The sequence below is a fragment of the Hevea brasiliensis genome, chromosome 1, assembly GCF_030052815.1.
Source record: "Hevea brasiliensis isolate MT/VB/25A 57/8 chromosome 1, ASM3005281v1, whole genome shotgun sequence".
Lineage (NCBI taxonomy): Eukaryota > Viridiplantae > Streptophyta > Magnoliopsida > Malpighiales > Euphorbiaceae > Hevea > Hevea brasiliensis.
The window spans coordinates 118,875,837-118,895,851 of record NC_079493.1 but is presented as its reverse complement, the minus strand read 5'-3'; the positions used below and the strand labels follow the sequence as shown (position 1 = coordinate 118,895,851).

Below are 20,015 nucleotides of genomic sequence, written 5' to 3'. Positions count from 1 at the left end.
TCAGGATTTTATAACAATTTTTCTTGATCAGATAAAATTGGGAGACTTATCTTCAGAATTAAAGGACTGACGATATTCTTCAAAGTTACATAATTTCTCGCCCCATCACCACCTCAGTCTTTCTCTCTCTTCATCATTTTTGCCTTTTTTGGAAACAAAGGGGAGACAGTATAGCAAACACAGATGCTTAATCACACAAAGCCAGGGAGCTCACACCGCAGCTGTCATGAAGAAGGAGCCCACTGATAGCATGGGGATTGGCATCGTCCCAAGTCATTTTTGTTTGTTCATCATTATTGTTTGATATCAAATATGTGTTACATTTTTATTAGTCGAGAGAAATAAATCATCTTTAATGACTGGTTACGACGAGTTTAGCTAATATGATTCCCCTTGAAAGTAAGCGTGCAAAATGAATAGAGAAATAAAAAAAACAAAGTTGCAGAACATATATATTCATATTATAATAATGCAACCGATACCGCATATTTATATGAAATTTAATCTGACAAATCTACAAAAACAAAAGAATTCACTGGAACAGCAAGACTCATTAATTCAACATGAGTGAAGCTAAAAAGCTGCATGTTGCTTTGTTTCCATGGCTAGCATTTGGTCATATAATCCCATTCTTTGAGCTCTCAAGCTTATAGCCCTGAAGGGTCATAAAATCTCCTTTATATCCACTCCTAGAAATATCCAGCGTTTGCCAAAATTTCCTCCAAATTTAGCACCTCTTATCAATTTAGTGAGCCTCCCTTTACCCACAGTTGAACATCTCCCACGGAATGCAGAGGCTACTACTGATATACCTTCCCACAAAACTCCATACCTCAAGCTTGCCTTTGACGGCCTCCAAGGCCCTCTGCTTCAGTTTTTACAAACTTCTACTCCAGATTGGATCATCTACGACTTTGCTCCGTACTGGTTACCTTCCATTTTGGCCAATCTTGGGATCTCCGGTGTCTTCTACAGTATGTACGGTGCATGGACTCTATCTTTCTTTGGATCATCATCGTCAGCCATGATTAACGGTGAGGATCCAAGGACTGGACCAGAGGATTTCACTGTGCCTCCTGAGTGGATCCCTTTTCCTTCCAAGATCGCATTTCGGCTCCATGAGGCAAAGCAAGCTTTCCGTAATCACTTTGAGGTAAACGATTCGGGTTTCTCCGATGTGTTTCGTTTAGGTTCAGTAATGGGAGGTTGTGATGTTATAGCTATACGGAACTGCAATGAGCTAGAAAGTAACTTTTCGAGGCTTGTCGGGGAGCTTCACAGCAAGCCTGTACTTCCAACAGGTTTGCTGCCGCCTGCAGACTTTGATGGCAGCAGGGACCAAGATGATGTGTGGCTTACAATAAAAGAGTGTCTAGACAAGCAGAACAAAGGTTCTGTGGTTTACATAGCATTTGGAAGCGAGTCGGAACTGAGTCAACCCGAACTACACGAATTGGCACTTGGGTTGGAGTTATCAGGGTTGCCATTCTTTTGGGCTCTAAGGAAGCGAGATAACTCGGTCAAGTTACCAGATGGGTTTGAGGAGCGAGTCAAGGGACGTGGAATAGTGTGGACGAGTTGGGTTCCTCAACTCAGAATTATGGGTCATGAATCGGTGGGAGGATTTTTGACTCACTGTGGTTATGCTTCAATTATAGAGGCACTTTACTTTGAACTTCCATTGATTATGCTGCCAATCTCTTTAGACCAAGGGTTAATTGCAAGAATTTTTGGAGAGAAGAAGGTGGGTATAGAAGTAACAAAAGATGAAGATGGGTCTTTTAGGAGGGAATGGGTGGCCGAGTCGCTGAGGTTTGTTATGGTTGAAAAGGAAGGAAAACCCTATAGAGACGGAGCAAAGGAGATGAAGAAATTAATTGCAGATAAAGATGTTCATGATCGATATGTAGACCATTTTATTGAGTTTATGCAAAATCACCGAGTTGCTTGAAGTTGTTAACCATGTATTATTTACAAATGTATGCATCATTAATTATGTATGGTTGGATTGTTGGGCAGTGCGGGGGAAGATTATACGTTGAGTTTTGGTTGTTTACCGTGCCTAGTTTTGGGTTTGATTGTTGATTGCTTAGATTTTTTGTGGTTTTCTTTTCTTTGTCATGAGAATGAGAGACTTTGGTACTGGTATATGCATACTTGGAAAATTTCAGGATTGGAAAACAGAAAATCTGTAAAGAACTTTTTTAGGAGATTTAGAAACTTTCTGGACATGCATGCCTTCAAGGCCACAATATTAAAGGTGGAAGATATGGCTTCATCCATTTGCACAGAAATGGAAATCTAGCCGAATGGATTAGGCGAATTCATAATTTGTTTATTGGATCATACAAAATATAAGCTAATTTTGCCAATTATTAAGAAGTTCACAATCATTTTAATAAATATAGGGATGAAAAATCTCAAGCTTCAACAAATTCAAAAATGGGGGACTTGAATGTAGGGTGAAGGGGTGCTTACCTACCTTTATCTCCTGATCCTGAAGAAGGACCTTTAGGTTCTTGGGATGGGGTAATGGAACTAAAATTCCTCCTGGAAAGAATGAATTTTTGGTAGAGCAGTTGAAGTATTTGAAACATTTAGATAAGCTGAATGTGAACATAAAAAGTTATGCAGAAGGTTTTTTAAGCTCCCTCAAGCCACAGAGCTGCACTCAAGCTCTGTCCCTCCAGTTCCTTGTTGGTTCTAACCAGATAAATATTTCATTTTTAGAAAATGTGAAGTTTTTGGAGTTATTTTGGATTACTGATTGCGACAGCTCGGAGGAGTTGAAGATTGGCCGGATAAAACTTGGAAAGCAGATAACAGTGTTTATATGGGAATACGAGGTCGGTTAAAATTGCCATGGTAAAGAAAATTTTGTAACTTGCAACAGCCGTTATCTAAATTAAAAAAGGAAAAATTATTATTTTACTTTTTTTAAAAAAAATAATATGCTACTTTTCTTTTTCTCTTTGACATTTTTAATTTCTTATGATAAAATTAATACTTATTTCTCAATAAAATTATTTTATTTTTAATATAAATATTATTTATCAATTTTATATATTTCTATTTGTTATTAATTTTTTATTATTAATTTAAATTTTATTAAACTTTTAATTTAATTTGTACACTAAAAAAAATTTAGTAAGTTGCAATGAAATAACAACTAGTAATTGAATTAATCGCTAAATTAATTAAATTTAAAAAAATAAAAATTTTAGTAAAAATTATCAATTGTTAGTAAAATTTAATTTAGTAATTGAAATCGAATGATAATAGCAAGTAAAAAATAATCAGTTGTAAGAAATTTAGGGCCTGTTTAGATTAACTGTTGAATACAACTGATAGCTGTTACTGTTAGCTGATAGCTGATAGCTGATGATAGCTGTTTTATATTAAGTGTTTGGTAAAATTATATTTTGCTGTTGCTGTTAATATGTGAAATGACTAATAAAAGTATATATCATATAATTTATTTTATTATTTAAATAAATATAAAATTATAATTTTATTACATTATATTATTTATTTTATTATTAATTAAATATATAATTATTAAATTAATATATTATATTATTTAAATAAATATATAATTATTAATCTTTTATATTATATCATTTTATTTTATTATTGAAATAAGAAAATAATTATTTTTTAAGATAATTAAATAATTTTAAAAATATAGATAAAATAATAAAATAATTATTATTGTTAATAGAAAAATTTATAATTAATTTTAAGTTTTTGGATATAAATAAATATTTTATATTTTATGTTATTAATAAAAAAATATTTTAACAAAGTTGAAATATATTAATTAAAATATTAAAATTACAAATAAAAAAATAAAAATATTAATAATATTAATTTTCAAGTTAAATAAAAAAGAATAATATGATCAAAATAAAAAATAAAATCAGATCAGCTATTAGCTGATGAGAAACAGCTCTAAGGGGGTGTTTGGTTTACCTGTTGTGTGCAGCTGATAGCTGATAGACACCCAAACAGGTAAATTATAGTGTTTGGCAAGCTCAAAAAAATAGAGCTGATAGCTGATGGGCAACTGATATGATACCCATCACCGTAGCTTGTATCACTCTATTTTTAGAAATGTTTCTCATCGGTGATAGTGATTTAGTTTTATTTTTTATTTTGACCATATTATCCTTTTTTATTTAACTTGAAAACTAATATTATTAATATTTTTATTTTTTCATTTTAAATTTTAACATTTTAATTAACGTATTTCAATTTTGATAAAATATTTTTTATTAATAACATAAAATATAAAATATTTATTTATATCTAAAAACTTAAAATTAATTATAAATTTTTCTATTAATAATAATAATTATTTTATTATTTTATTTATATTTTTAAAATTATTTAATTATCTTAAAAAATAATTATTTTCTTATTTCAATAATAAAATAAATGATATAATATAAAAAATTAATAATTATATATTTATTTAAATAATATAATATATTAATTTAATAATTATATATTTAATTTAATAATAAAATAAATAATATAATGTAATAAATTTATAATTTTATATTCATTTAAATAATAAAATAAATTATATGATATATACCTTTATTAGTCATTTCACATTTCAACAGTAACAGCTAAATATAATTTTACCAAACACTTAACATAAAATACTATTATCACCATCGATTATCACTATCACTAACAAGAATACCATCAACTAACAGCTATCAGTTGTATTCAACAGTTAAACCAAACAGGCCCTAAAAATAGAGCTGATACAAACTGCAGCTGATGGGTATCATATCAGTTGTCCATCAGCTATCAGCTGTATTTTTTTAAACTTGCCAAACACCACAATTTACCTGTTTGGATGCCTATCAGCTATCAGCTGCATCCAACAGGTAAACCAAACACCCCCTTAGTGTCTTTAATTTTATAAATGTCACGACCCAACCTATGGGCCGGACCGGCACTAGGACCTGGGCCAGCCTAAAGCCCCCGAGGCCCGTAGTAAGCCTAACTGTTCATTAACCCAACTCTAAGGCCCATTTGGACCCAATATCAAGAAAACAAACGGACAGAGTCCGGCCATAAAATGGACTTACCAACGGGGAGTTTTCGACTCACCCGACCTGTAAACACAATATATAGTCAATTGGGGAGCTCAGCTCACCCTCCACATACTCATCAACATAATAATAAATGGGAGCTCAGCTCCCTCATCCAATCCATCAAACATGCATAGCATATTAAGTTTACAGGTCCCAAAATAATAATTTAGTTTACAGACCCAAATCAAATAACATTTCTAACACATGCGGAAATTCTAAGATTTAACAAGTTTATACAAACAGTAATAATTGACCTGCGAGGGAGAAAAGCAGGTTAACCAAAATAAAATCCTCCTGTAGCCTGAAAAAATATTGAACAGGAGTGAGCGTTCGACTCAGAGAGTAAAATATCAATTTTAACCATAATCCCTATAACTATCTAGAACTAATGCGCCCTGTATAGTGAAATGCAACATCAACAATATTTTCACATCATAACATCAAAAAGGTAATTTGGAGCACTCACACACCCTGTAGTATCAATCATAACATATGGGAGCTGATCCCCTATCTGACTCTCTTAAATCCAACTTTGGTGCGGCCGAATTACTCAAGCTCGGACTTCCACTTAATAACCAAATCGAGGGTCCCAGCGAATTACTCAAGCCTTGACTACCCCTCGAAGGATCGGGTCCCAGCGAATTACTCAAGCCGTGACTGCCCCGTCCTATCCATAGTCCACACCACATCACACTCACGCCAACACACGCACACTACTCCAAATTACCACAACAACATCCATGGCACATCAACAGTTATGAATGCAACATAAATCGTTCCTAGAGTTTAACTACATAAATATATGCATATAAGTGATGCATAGGCATGCTGAACATATAATAATATCGAAATTACAATTAAAATTAATATTTTACTCACAGACTTGACGATGGTCACTGAGGCGGCTGGGCGGAGGAAGAAGGCTGTCCCGGCTCACCTGACAATCATATTACATTTATTTAATACAATCTGACTCATTACAAACAAAGAAAAGACCAATTACGTCCTAAGTCGTGCCGAAAATCCGGCAGAGTCCCCCCTATACCTAGGACCTACCCAACCTGCAAAAGGGCTAAAAACGCACTTCTATATTCACAATCCATATATCAACAGTTCAATCATATCACACAGCCCCTCCTGGGCCCATCAAATCAGTCATCCATCACAATATGTAAAATTTCAATTTAGTCCTTATTATTGATCATTTTTGCAAAAACTGCCCAAACAAGCTCTAAAAATTATAAAACTTTGCCCCGCGGTCCTTAGCAATATTACTAAGCTATTGAAAAAAGAATCGTAATTTTCTAAGCTACCACGAATATTTTATGGATTTTTAATCCTATTTAAGCACTAGAAAATTACGAAAAAGCAAGGTTCGGGTTTACCTTTGCCGATTCCGACTTCGGGAACGCACTCGGGACGTCTGACAATGGGGGGCTAGCCAAAACCTCGGTCCAATTCGGAGACTTTTCCGGTAACGGGTCCATGCGCCCAAATTTGCAACGGTCAACTGTCGAATTTCCGCGAATCGAGGATACCTACACGAAGCCCATAACACGGGGGTTAGTACATAAATTTTTCAGAATTTTCTAAGCTCATTAAATGCTCGGAAAAACACTGCGAAGTTCCGTGGGACCCACCGAAAAACGGTGTCGGAAAAATTCGAAATTTATGTCGTTGCGAAGCTCTCGACGAATGGAGCGTGCTGGTGGCCTCGGTTTTCTCGTGGGATTCACGGTTTTCGAGAAATCTAGCCCAAAAGTCGAAATGGGCTAAAATTTTCTAGAGCAAAAATCGGACAATCCGCTAGATGGATTTCGGCGTTCTTGGTGTCTATGGAAAGCTCTCGCCGAGTAGATGATTTTGGACACAAGACCCGGTCAAATTGGTGGCCGGATCGGCCGGATTGGGAGGAAGGCTGGGCGACGCAGCGCAGGGGCATTTCAAGCATTTTTCCATTCAGACTCTGCACGCCACGCATTGGTTGGGCGGCGGCGCGCTGGTCATTGGCCGGGCGGCGTTGGCCGGGGTGGAGAGGAGAGAGAAACGAGAGAGAAAAGGGAGAGGGACGACGCGCGCGGGGAAGGGAAGAAGAAAAAGGAAAAGGCCGGTCCGATTCGATCGGTCCGATCCGGTCCGGTTCGATTCGGCCGGTTCGATTCAGAATACAAAATTTTGAATTTTTACTCTGCCTCGAAACCGAAAACGAGGTCCAAAAATTTCAAAAAAATTCCAGAAAACTCAGAAAAATACGTAGACTCCAAATATATTTTTAGTTTTGCCACGTGGTCTTTAAATTAATTTTTAAAAATCATCAAAGTTTATATTTTCGGAAAATCGAACCCGATTTTTAAAATCCGAAAAATCTCAAAAAAATTCCTAAAATTTAAATAAAATTAAAATACCAAAATACTCATAAAAATTAAAATTTCGGGGTGTTACATTCTTCCCCCCTTACAGAAAATTCGTCCTCGAATTTTTACACAAGGCAGAATAAAGCACATGATTATACATTGAACAGATAAGGGTACTTGCTACGCATGTCCCGTTCTGACTCCCAGGTGCATTCTTCCACTGACTGACTCCTCCACAAAACCTTAACCATAGGGATCTGTTTGGATCTTAGCTGTCTTACTTGGTAGTCCACTATGGCTACAGGTTGCTCCTCAAATGTCAAGTTCTCTTTTATCTCTATCACATCCGGCTGCAGTACATGAGAAGGATCGGGAATGTATTTCCTGAGCATGGAGATGTGAAACACGGGATGAACGTGAGAAAGGTTGGGTGGTAGCTCCAACCGGTAGGCAACTGCCCCAACTCTATCAGTAACCTCAAAAGGTCCAATATACTGAGGTGCCAACTTGCCCTTCTTTCCAAATCTCATGACTTCCTTCATTGGAGAAACCTTCAGAAATACATAGTCGCCCACTGCAAACTCCACATCCCTTCGTCTGGGGTCTGCATAACTCTTACGCCTCTTGAAAGTCGCTGATCGTTCCTCGATTAAGGGAACCATCTCTCAAGTGTCTTGCACTGTCTACATCATGCACCTTCGCTTCCCCTATTTCTGTCCAACACAGAGGAGACCTACACTTTCTTCCATATAATGCCTCATAGGGTGCCATCCCTATGCTGGAGTGGTAACTGTTGTTGTAGGCAAACTCCACCAAAGCTAGCTGCTCATCCCATTGACCTCCAAAATCCAAGACACTCATGCGAAGCATGTCTTCCAGTGTTTGGATTGTCCTTTCGGACTGTCCGTCTGTCTGAGGGTGGAAAGCCGTACTGAAGTTCAACTGTGTGTCAAGTGCCTCCTGCAACTTTCTCCAAAACCGAGAAGTGAACTGGGGCCCTCTGTCAGATATTATGGAAGCTGGAACTCAATGCAATATGACTATTTCTCGAATGTAGAGCGGGCATCTTGTGCGCAGAATATGTAGTCTTTACAGGTAAGAAGTGAGCTGATTTGGTCAAGCGGTCTACAATTACCCATATCGAATCATATCCTCGCGTGGTACGAGGCAAACCAGTCACAAAATCCATAGTGATGATGTCACAATTACTTTATGGGATAGGTAGCTATTGCAGCTTCCCTGACGGTCTCTGGTGTTCAAACTTCACCTTCTGACAAGTCAAGCACTTGGACACAAAGTCTGCTATGTCTCTCTTCATGCCATTCCACCAGTAGCTATCTTTCACATCATGGTACATCTTGGTGGAACACAGGTGGACATCAGCAGTGTGTAGTGTGCCTCTCGCATGATTTCATTCCTGAGGTTGTCCACATCGGGCACACATATCCTAGAACCTTGTACTAGGGCACCATCATTGGCAAATCCAAACTCACCACCTTCACCTTGCTGTACTCTTTCTATGATCTTCATCAATTGTTGGTCTCTGTGCTGGGAAACTCTAACTCTGTCCCTCAAGTCTGGCCTCACTGAAAAGTGAGCCAACAATACCCCCTCATCTGAAAGATCTAGGATTAAACCTTGATCCATCAACTCATGTACCTCCTGAATCAATGGTCTCTTCTCTACTGAAATGTGCGCCAAACTGCCAGAAGATTTTCTGCTCAAGGCATCTGCTACAACATTGGCCTTTCCAGGGTGGTACTGGATGGTGCAATCATAGTCTTTCAGAAGCTCCATCCATCTCCTCTGTCTCAAGTTCAAGTCCCTCTGTTGGAAGATGTACTTCAAACTTTTGTGGTCGGTGTATATCTCGCACACTTCACCATACAGGTAGTGTCTCCAGATTTTAAGTGCAAAGACTACAGCCGCCATTTCCAAATCATGGGTGGGGTAGTTCTGCTCATGCCTCTTCAGCTGTCTTGAAGCATAAGCCACTACTTTTCCATTCTGCATCAAAACACACCCTAGGCCAACTCTGGAGGCGTCACAATACACGGTGTATCCTTCACCACTCACAGGTAGTGTCAACACAGGGGCAGTGGTTAGACACTCCTTAAGCTTCTGGAAACTCACCTCACAGTCATCTGTCCAAATGAATGGAACATTCTTCCTGGTCAACTTAGTTAGGGGAGCTGCTATCCTGGAGAAATCTTGTACAAAACGCCTATAGTAGCCAGCTAAACCCAGAAAACTTCGCACCTCAGTGACTGTTGTAGGCCTAAGCCAATCAGTTACAGCTTCAATTTTCTTGGGATCCACTTGAATGCCGTCACTAGAAACCACGTGTCCCAAGAATGAGATGCTTTCTAGCCAAAATTCACATTTTGAAAATTTGGCATATAGCTGGTGCTCCCTCAACGTCTGCAACACCATCCTCAAGTGCCACACGTGTTCTTCCTCGGTCCGAGAGTATACCAGAATGTCATCTATGAATACGATGACAAAACGGTCCAAAAATGGCTTGAACACCCTGTTCATCAAGTCCATGAAGGCTGCTGGTGCATTAGTGAGTCCAAAAGACATCACCAAGAACTCATAATGACCATATCTTGTCCTGAAAGCCGTTTTGGACACGTCCTCATTCCTGATTCTCAACTGATGGTAGCCTGATCGCAGGTCTATCTTGGAAAAGAATCTAGCTCCTTGGAGCTGATCAAACAGATCATCGATCCGAGGAAGTGGATACTTGTTCTTCACTGTCACCTTGTTCAGCTGTCTGTAGTCAATGCACAACCTCAATGACCCATCCTTCTTTCTCACAAATAGAACAGGAGCACCCCAGGGTGAAGTGCTCGGACGTATGAAACCCTTGTCCAAAAGCTCCTGTAGTTGCTCCTTCAGCTTTTTCAATTCTGCTGGTGCCATCCTGTAAGGTGGCATGGATATGGGGTTTGTACCCGGCACAACATCAATACAAAACTCTATTTCCCTTCCTGGTGGCAACCCTGGAAGCTCCTCTGGGAAGACATCCATAAATTCTCTGACAACAAGAACATTTTCTATGCTGACACCTTTTACAGATATATCTCTCACCAATGCCAAATACCCTTGGCATCCACGCCTCAACATTTTTCTGGTACTAATTACTGACACCAAGTTATATGGAGCTACGCTCCTGTCACCATCAAAGCTAAACTCTTCCACACCAGGTGTGTGGAAATACACCTTTTTGTTCCTGCAGTCTAAAGTGGCATAGTGAGTTGCCAACCAATCCATCCCCAAAATTACATCAAAGTCCATTACTGGTAGAGGGACCAAGTCTGCTGGGAGGATCTTTCCATCCACTACTACTGTGCTACCCGGAAAAATCATATCTACATCTATGTTGTCGCTAAGTGGGGTAGCTACTGACAAAGGGCACTCTAAAGTTGTAGGGTTTCTACCCAACCTCATGGCAAACACAGGGGAGACAAATGAGTGCGTAGCACCCGGATCTATCAAAACACGAGCCTCATAAGAACAGACCAGAAGAATACCTGCCACAACTGCATTTGAAGCTTGAGCATCCTGGTGGGTCAGGGTGAAAACTCGAGCTTGACCCCCCGAGTGGCGTAACCACGACATCGACTTCTACCTCTGACCGCCTCCAAATCCACGTCCCCTTGTCCTCGGCCTGTTGAATCGATCGCACTGCCATGTTGGAAGTACCCGGATACAACTGGCGAGGAACATTTGCAACAGAACCCTGTGACCCCATCTGTGGCTCGCTGAACATGGGGCATTCCCTAGCAAAGTGACCTGGTTGGCCACACCTGAAGCATACTCCTGACCCCATCAAACAAGGTCCTGAATGTCCTCTTCCACACTGTGCACACGGTGCCAAAGAGGATCCTGAACTAGACCCAGAACTGCTGTACCCCACTGCTGGATCCGTACCCTGGTCTGAATCCTCGTGGTCTGTGTCTAAAACCACTTCTCTTGCTCCTACCCTTTCCTCTGTAATTACCCTGGCCACCACTGTCCGGAGTACCCATGGAAGGGACACCTGAGGAACCCTCTGCTCTGTTTTTCTTTGCTCTCCCACTGTCATCCGCAGCATAGCTAATCTCAATGCATGCAGCTCGATCAACCACCACATCAAAAAGCGATCCGACATCATGGCCAGTTCGCATACCTCTGTCAAGCCCCTTTAGGAACCTCTTCACCTTCATAGTTTCAGCAGCTCTGCTGTAGGGGCATTTCTGCTCAATTCGAAGTGCAGCATATTCATCTACTGCACTGCCATTACATCTTAAGGCCTCAAAGGCCCACCGCTCGATCTCTGAAGCTTTCTGGCACAAACCGATTGATAAAAAGTTCCACAAACTGAGCCCATGTCAAACCCTCCATCCGGGGTAACACGTAGTCATTCATCCATTGTCTAGGCATAGGCCCCATGACATGCTGCATACACTCTATCAGTCTCACCGTCACCAATGTAATTGTTTCTGCTATCGCATGAATCTAAACCGACATGCATCGTCTGACACATCATAAGTACCAGGCACCAACTTCTTAAAATTTATGATCTGTTTGTAAGGTTCCCCTCTTGGTGCGGTGGACTGCTGCTGTGGAGGGTGGACCATATACTGCGCCATCATGTCGATGGTTCTCTCTGCAGAACCAGAGAGTAGGCGCCATGGGGTCCATGGGACCCTGTGCCATGAAAGACTGTTCCTGAACTGTGGGTAGCTGCTCTTCTACTTGAGCAGCTCTAGGCCTCTTACCCCGCCTCCTCGGGGCAGGTGCCTCATCCTGTGCCGACACCTCGTCAGGCACATCCAGTTACAGTGCGATGGCAGCTCTCCTGCTTCTACGCATTTTCCTGAAATTCAGCAGCATTAGCCCACAAAATTCAAAACTGCTCATTGCACAGCTCTATAGACTCATATTTACACACAATATATGAAGCAGAAACTAGAAGCAAAGACGACAATGCAAGACAAATATGGACCCTATTTTTCCGCATGTGACTCCTATTAGACTTTTCCCAACACTTTAGACAACATTCCCTAAGAATCTGGAGCCTAAGCTCTGATATCACATTTGTCACGACCCAACCTATGGGCCGGACCAAGACTAGGACCTAGGCCACCTAAAGCCCCGTGGCCCGTAGTAAGCCTAACTGTTCATTAACCCTACTCTAAGGCCCATTTGGGGCCTATATCAAGAAAACAAGCGGACAGTCCGCCATAAAATGGACTTACCAACGGTGAGTTTTCGACTCAACCGAACTGTAAACACAATATATAGTCAATTGGGGAGCTCAGCTCACCCTCCACATACTCATCAACATAATAATAAATGGGAGCTCAGCTCACTCATCCAATCCATCAAACATGCATAGCATATTAAGTTTAGAGTTCCCTAAATAATAATTTTGTTTAGACCCAAATCAAATAACATTTCTAACACATGCGGAAATTCTAAGATTTAACAAGTTTATACAAGCGGTAATAATTGACTGCGAGGAGAAAAGCGAGTTAACCAAAATAAAATCCTCCTGTAGCTGAAAAATATTGAGCAGGAGTGAGCGTTCGACTCGAGAGAGTAAAATATCAATTTTAACCATAATCTCTATAACTATCTAGAACTAATGCGCCTGTATAGTGAAATGCAACATCAACAACATTTTCACATCATAACATCAAAAGGTAATTTGGAGCACTCACACACCTGTAGTATCAATCATAACATATGGGAGCCGATCCCTATCTGACTCTCTTAAATCCAACTTTGGTGCCGAATTACTCAAGCTCGGACTTCCACTTAATAACCAAATCGAGGGTCCCAAAAATTACTCAAGCCTTGACTACCCCTCGAAGGATCGGGTCCCAATTACTCAAGCCGTGGATCGCCTGGCCCTATCCATAGTCCACACCACATCACACTCACGCCAACGCACGCACCGCTCCAAATTACCACAACAACATCCATGTCACATCAACAGTTATGAATGCAACATAAATCGTGCCTAGAGTTTAACTACATAAATATATGCATATAAGTGATGCATGGGCATGCTGAACATATAATAATATCGAAATTACAATTAAAATTAATATTTTACTCACAGACTTGACGATGGTCACCGGTAGTGGGCGGAGGAAGAAAGGCATCGGCTCACGACAATCATATTACATTTATTTAATACAATCGACTCATTACAAACAAAGAAAAGACCAATTACGTCCTAAGTCGTGCGAAAATCCAAGTGAGTCCCCTATACCTAGGACCTACCCAACCTGCAAAAGGGCTAAAAACGCACTTCTATATTCACAATCCATATATCAACAGTTCAATCATATCACACAGCCCCTCCTGGGCCCATCAAATTAGTCATCCATCACAATATGTAAAATTTCAATTTAGTCCTTATTATTGATCATTTTTGCAAAAACTGCCCAAACAAGCTCTAAAAATTATAAAACTTTGCCCCGCGGTCCTTAGCAATATTACTAAGCTATTGCAAAAAGAATCGTAATTTTCTAAGCTACCACGAATATTTTATGGATTTTTAATCCTATTTAAGCACTAGAAAATTACGAAAAAGCAAGGTTCGGGTTTACCTTTTCCGATTCCGACTTCGGGAACGCACTCGGGACGTCTGACAATGGGGGGCTAGCCAAAACCTCGGTCCAATTCGGAGACTTTTCCGTGCAGTGCATGCGGCGAAATTTGCAGACCCGGTCAACTGTCGAATTTCCGCGAATCGAGGATACCTACACGAAGCCCATAATACGGGGGTTAGTACATAAATTTTTCAGAATTTTCTAAGCTCATTAAATGCTCGGAAAAATACTGCGAAGTTCCGTGGGACCCATCGAAAAACGGTGTCGGAAAAATTCGAAATTTATGTCGTTGCGAAGCTCTCGACGAATGGAGCGTGCTGGTGGCCTCGGTTTTCTCGTGGGATTCACGATTTTCGAGAAATCTAGCCCAAAAGTCGAAATGGGCTAAAATCTTCCCGAGCAAAAATCGGACAATCCGCTAGATGGATTTCGGCGTTCTTGGTGTCTATGGAAAGCTCTCGCCGAGTAGATGATTTTGGACACAAGACCCGGTCCAATTGGTGGCCGGATCGGCCGGATTTGGCCGGGGAAGCTGGAGCGGTGCGCTCGCGCAGGGGGCGTTTTCGCGCGCATTTTTCCGGCCGTTCGGGCTGCGGCCGGCTAGCATTGGGTTAGGCGGCCACGGTCTGTGGCTGGCGGCGGTTGGTTGGCTGGGGGTGGAGAGGAGAGAGAAACGAGAGAGAAAAGGGAGAGGGACGACGCGCGCGGGGAAGGGAAGAAGAAAAAGGAAAAGGCCGGTCCGATTCGATCGGTCCGATCCGGTTCGATTCGGCCGGTTCGATTCAGAATACAAAATTTTGAATTTTTACTCTGCCTCGAAACCGAAAACGAGGTCCAAAAATTCCGAAAAAATTCCAGAAAACTCAAAAAAATACGTAGACTCCAAATATATTTTTAATTTTACCACGTGGTCTTTAAATTAATTTTTAAAAATCATCAAAGTTTATATTTTCGGAAAATCGAACCCGATTTTTAAAATCCGAAAAATCTCAAAAAAAATTCCTAAAATTTAAATAAAATTAAAATACCAAAATACTCATAAAAATTAAAATTTCGGGGTGTTACAATAAATTTGTAACAATTTTATAAATTGATTACTATTTATAACTAATTTAGTAATGGAAAAGTCGATTACTAATTTAAAAAAAATTATAAAAAAAATTAAATTTTCAAATAATAAATAAAAAATTCAAAGAAATAAATTATTCAAAATTACTAAAATAATAAATTATCAATGAAAAATTAGTACTAATAATTAATATAAAAATATTAAAAAAATTACTAATAATAACTATTATAAAAAATATTAAAAAATTAAATATAACAAGATATTTATAAGAGAAATTACTAAAAAAATTACCATATATATATATATAACAAAAAATTACTAAAAATTAACACTGCAAACAATTTACTAAAAAAAGATATCTTTATATAAAAATTTTTATTTTATGATAAAGAAAAATAAATTGAATAAAAAATATGAGAAAAAAAAAGAATAATGAAAAAAATAGATAAAAAAAGGATGATGTAGAAAAAAATAGATGAAAAAGAAAAAAAAATGATGAAGAACAAAATATATGAGAAAGAAAAATATGATAAAGAATAAAATATATGAGAAAGAAAAAAAATAAAGAAGAAAATAGATGAGAAAAAATGATAAAAAAAAATAGATGAGAAAGAAGAAGATGATGAAAAAAATATATGAGAAATAAAAAGATGATAAATAAAATAGATGAAAATGAAAAAGATAATAAAGAAAATGAAAGAAAAGAGAAGAAAGAGAAACAAAAAAAGTAGTAGGGAAAGAAAATTAATAGTAACTTATATAAACGAATTAACAACCTATTTTTGGTTGCTAATTTTTTTTTAAAATTGAGTAGAAATTTTTGATGAGAAAATTTTACAATCAATTTCCATTCGATTGCAAAATCAGTTGCAAATTAAAAAAAAAATAGGTGAAAATTTTTTGACAAAAAATAAGTTGCAAAATTAGTTGTTGATAATAATTGATTTTAATCAATTATAAAAATTAATTACTGTTAGCAATCAATTCATAAATCGTTTGCAAATAAAAAAAATAAAATAAAAAATTGAGTAAGAATTTTTTAGGGGAAAAAATTAGTTACAAATGATTTTAATCGATTGTAAATCAGTTGTAAATAAAATAAAACATAAATCAATTGTTATTAACAACTGATAAGGAATCGGTCAGAAATAACAATCAATTTTTACAATCGATTGTAAATCGGTTACTAATTGTTGAGTCAATTGAAATAATTTTTTAATTTAGTAATTAATTTCTTAAATCAATTACTAATTTTAAAATTGATTGCTATTAATAAAAAAATTTTGATAACTTAATCGGACTAATTAAGAAATCGGTTGTTAAACGTATATTTAAGATTTTTCTAATATTAATTAGTAATCAATTATAAATTTTACTAATATTAATTAGCAATCAATTATAAATAAGTTATAAGTAATAACTAATTTAACAATCAATTTTTAAACTAGGTGTAAAATTTTTAAAAATTAATTATTTTATTAAAAATTAAAATTATAAACTAATTATAAAATTAATTATTAATAATAATGGATTGTAAAATTAATTACTTTTTTAATAGTAATAATCCGCGGTTTATTATTATTATTATTATTATTATTATTATTATTATTATTATATAATAGGTATTTTAAGTATGGATGACATGATGTGATATTATTATTAAGATAAAAAAAGAAAAAGCACTTTTTAAATCGTGCTGCCCTCCCACTTACGTTTCTCATCTATTTCTCTGGTCCAGAAATAACACCACCACCTGTAATAACCTAAAATTATTATTATTATTATTATTATTATTATTATTATTACCTTGAAAAAGAAGCATAAGATAATAATTTCTTTTATTTACCTATAAATCTATTGTTGTGGGTTTTAGGGATTTTTTTAAAAATAAAATTAAAATAATCTTATAGTACTAGAATAAAGTTGAGGAATAGACATGAAATAATTTTTAAAGTTGAGAGACAAATGAAATAATTTATAATTTTTTATTTAAAAATATGTTATTATAGATTAAAAGAATTTTTTTTGAAATAAAATTAATTTTGAGAGATTGTACAGTAATAAATTAAAGCTATGAGACGAACATTTAATTACCTCCAAAATTGAAGGATGAATGATATAATTTACCTACTACTGCTAGGAAATCATTAGATGAAACCGTTATTTCTGTCAAATTGATAATTTAATGTTCTCAACCGATAATAGTACAATACATGTTTTGTATGTTCTTACAGCCACCATTGCAATTAAAACTTACTTCAAACATGTATTACACTGAGGGCATCTAATAAAATTCCCTTTAAAGTAAACCTGTAAAAAGAATAAGGAAGAAAAAAAGAAAAACAAAGAAGATATTTTTATGATAATGCAAACTAGATTCGAGACCACATATTTATTGTAATTTATTTATAAACTTAATTTGACAAATCTACAAAAGAATTCCCTGGAACAGCAGATAAAGATGTTCATGATCGATATGTAGACCATTTTATTGAGTTTATGCAAAATCACCGAGTTGCTTGAAGGCGTTAACCGTGTATTATTTACAAATGTATGCATCATTAATTATGTATGGTTGGATTGTTGGGCAGGGCGGGGGGCAGATTATACGTAGAGTTTTGGTTGTTTAGTGTGCCTAGTTTTGGGTTTGATTGTTGGTTGCTTAGATTTTTGGTGGTTTTCTTTTCTTTGTCATGAGAGACTTTGGTACTGGTATGTGTACTTTGAAAAATTTCAGGATTGGAAAACAGAAAATCTTTAAAGAACTTTATTTGAGGATTTAGATACTTTCTGGAATTGTCTCATTAATTGTATAAGTATGTTTGGATTGTTTGTTGGGGTAGCGCAGGGGCAGATTTTATGTTTAGCGTTTGTTGTTTAAGGTTCTGTTGCTATTGTTGTTTCTGCTGATCTTGTATCTATATTTTCTGAAATTTAGTTCCTGCCTCTTCTTAATAAAAGTGTACTCCATTTCCAAAAAAAAAAAAAAAAAAAAAAAAATAGTGTATATACTAATTGTCGTCTGCTAGATTATGATTGATGAAACTATGAATGACAAAGGTTTGTTTGTACAAATATAATCTACAGTTTATAATAACTAAGTTGATCTTCGATTCAAAAAAATACAGTAAAATATTTTCTTGATATTTAATATGCATATATATTTTATTAATAGAAATTAGAGGTTGATGAAAATTAATTTCATTTAGATTCCTAAAAGAATTATGTAAGAGTAAATAAAAAGCAATTTAGCGCATTAGTTATTCTTTGCGAAGGATAATGGAAAGGAAACATGCTGCATTCTTCTTACTTAAAAAGAAAAATAATAATAATAAATAAGCGTTTATGATTTTTGTAGAGCATTAAGTAAATTTAAATTAAAATTTTTGAGGTAAACAAATCTTATGCTTTTAAATAAAGTCAAATAAATTTATTTTTAATAAAATATTATTTTTTTAATTTTAAATATTAAAAATTATTTATTAATTTTGACTAAAATAAAATTTAAAAAAATTGAAAAACATGATAACAAAAATTGTTTAATATTAAAATTATTATTTTATAATTTATTATTTAAAAATAAAAAAATATTTATTATTAAAAAATAATATTTTATTAAATATGCATTTATTTAGTCTTAATTAGAAAATATATAAACTTATTTAGTTTAAAATTTAATTTTTAATTTATTTAACTCTTTAAGTGATAGTATAAGGATTTATTTTATATATATATATATATATATATATATATATATATATATATATATATATATATATATATATAAAGTAATGAGGTATTAAAAAAAATGACACGTGATACTTTTTTGAAAAGTTTGTAACATGTCACATTTCATAAATACTCTTTTTTATATTAATTATTATTTAATTTTTTTATTTTATTATTATTATTATTTACAAAACTACTTTAATATTTCTTATTTAAATTATTATTTTCTTTAAAATTTAATTTTTAAAAATTAAAACATTTTGTAATTAAATGCAATATATAAAAATTATTCATATTATTTTATAAATACTAATTATTATTTAATTTTTTTATTTCTCTTTTAATTATCATTATTATTTACAATACTATCTTAATATTTATGATTTAAGTTATTATTTTATTTAAAATTTGATTTTTAAAAATTAAGACATTTTATAGCTAAATACAATATTTAAAAATTATTTATATTATTTTTTATAAATTATTTATACAAAAATATTATTTGCCACATGTTACCATAATAATAATAATAATAATAATAATAATAATAATAATAAGTCAACATTAAATTATTTCATATCTTTAATAAATATTTTTTTTACATCATTATATTTTATATTATTTTATTATAAAATTTTTGTTAAAAAATTTAAGAGATAAAAAGTATAGTCTACATAAAAAGTTATAAAAATAAAATATAGAGATTTGACTTATTTATGATTAATATATATTATTTTTTATTTTAATAATTTAATATTATTTTTATTTCACTTTCCTAAGATTAATTAATACTTATTATTATTATTATCTTTATGGCCAACTTATAGCCATTTAACTGAAATGGCAAAGTAGATAAAAAATATTTTACTGCTATAAAAATTGAATTTAAATGTTTTTATGATCATTTTTCAATTAAATAATATTTAATTATAAATTAATTTTTTTATTTAAATAATTTTTATTTGTTTGTCTTTTGTGGTTTTATAATCAATTGTATAATTTAATTAATTTTAAATTATTTCATATATTTAATAAATATTTTTATTATATTGTATATTTTTTATTATTTTTATTATAAATTTTTTGTCAAAAAATTTAAGAGAGATAAAGCATATTCTATATAAAAAGTTATAAAAATAAA

The 20,015-nt window shown here is 34.7% G+C and overlaps 1 long non-coding RNA gene and 1 pseudogene across 1 annotated transcript; one reads left to right on the top strand and one right to left on the bottom strand.

Moving 5' to 3' along the window:
- The first annotated feature begins 446 nt into the window (after positions 1-446).
- LOC131180914 (putative UDP-rhamnose:rhamnosyltransferase 1) lies at positions 447-2,000 on the top strand (annotated as a pseudogene).
- A 3,193-nt stretch (positions 2,001-5,193) lies between these two features.
- LOC131180918 (uncharacterized) lies at positions 5,194-6,595 on the bottom strand. Its single transcript, XR_009149592.1, has 3 exons — positions 6,497-6,595; positions 5,991-6,048; positions 5,194-5,412 (listed from the first exon to the last, which is right to left on the bottom strand). It is a non-coding gene; the product is annotated as an uncharacterized LOC131180918 (long non-coding RNA).
- Between the last annotated feature and the right edge of the window lie 13,420 nt (positions 6,596-20,015).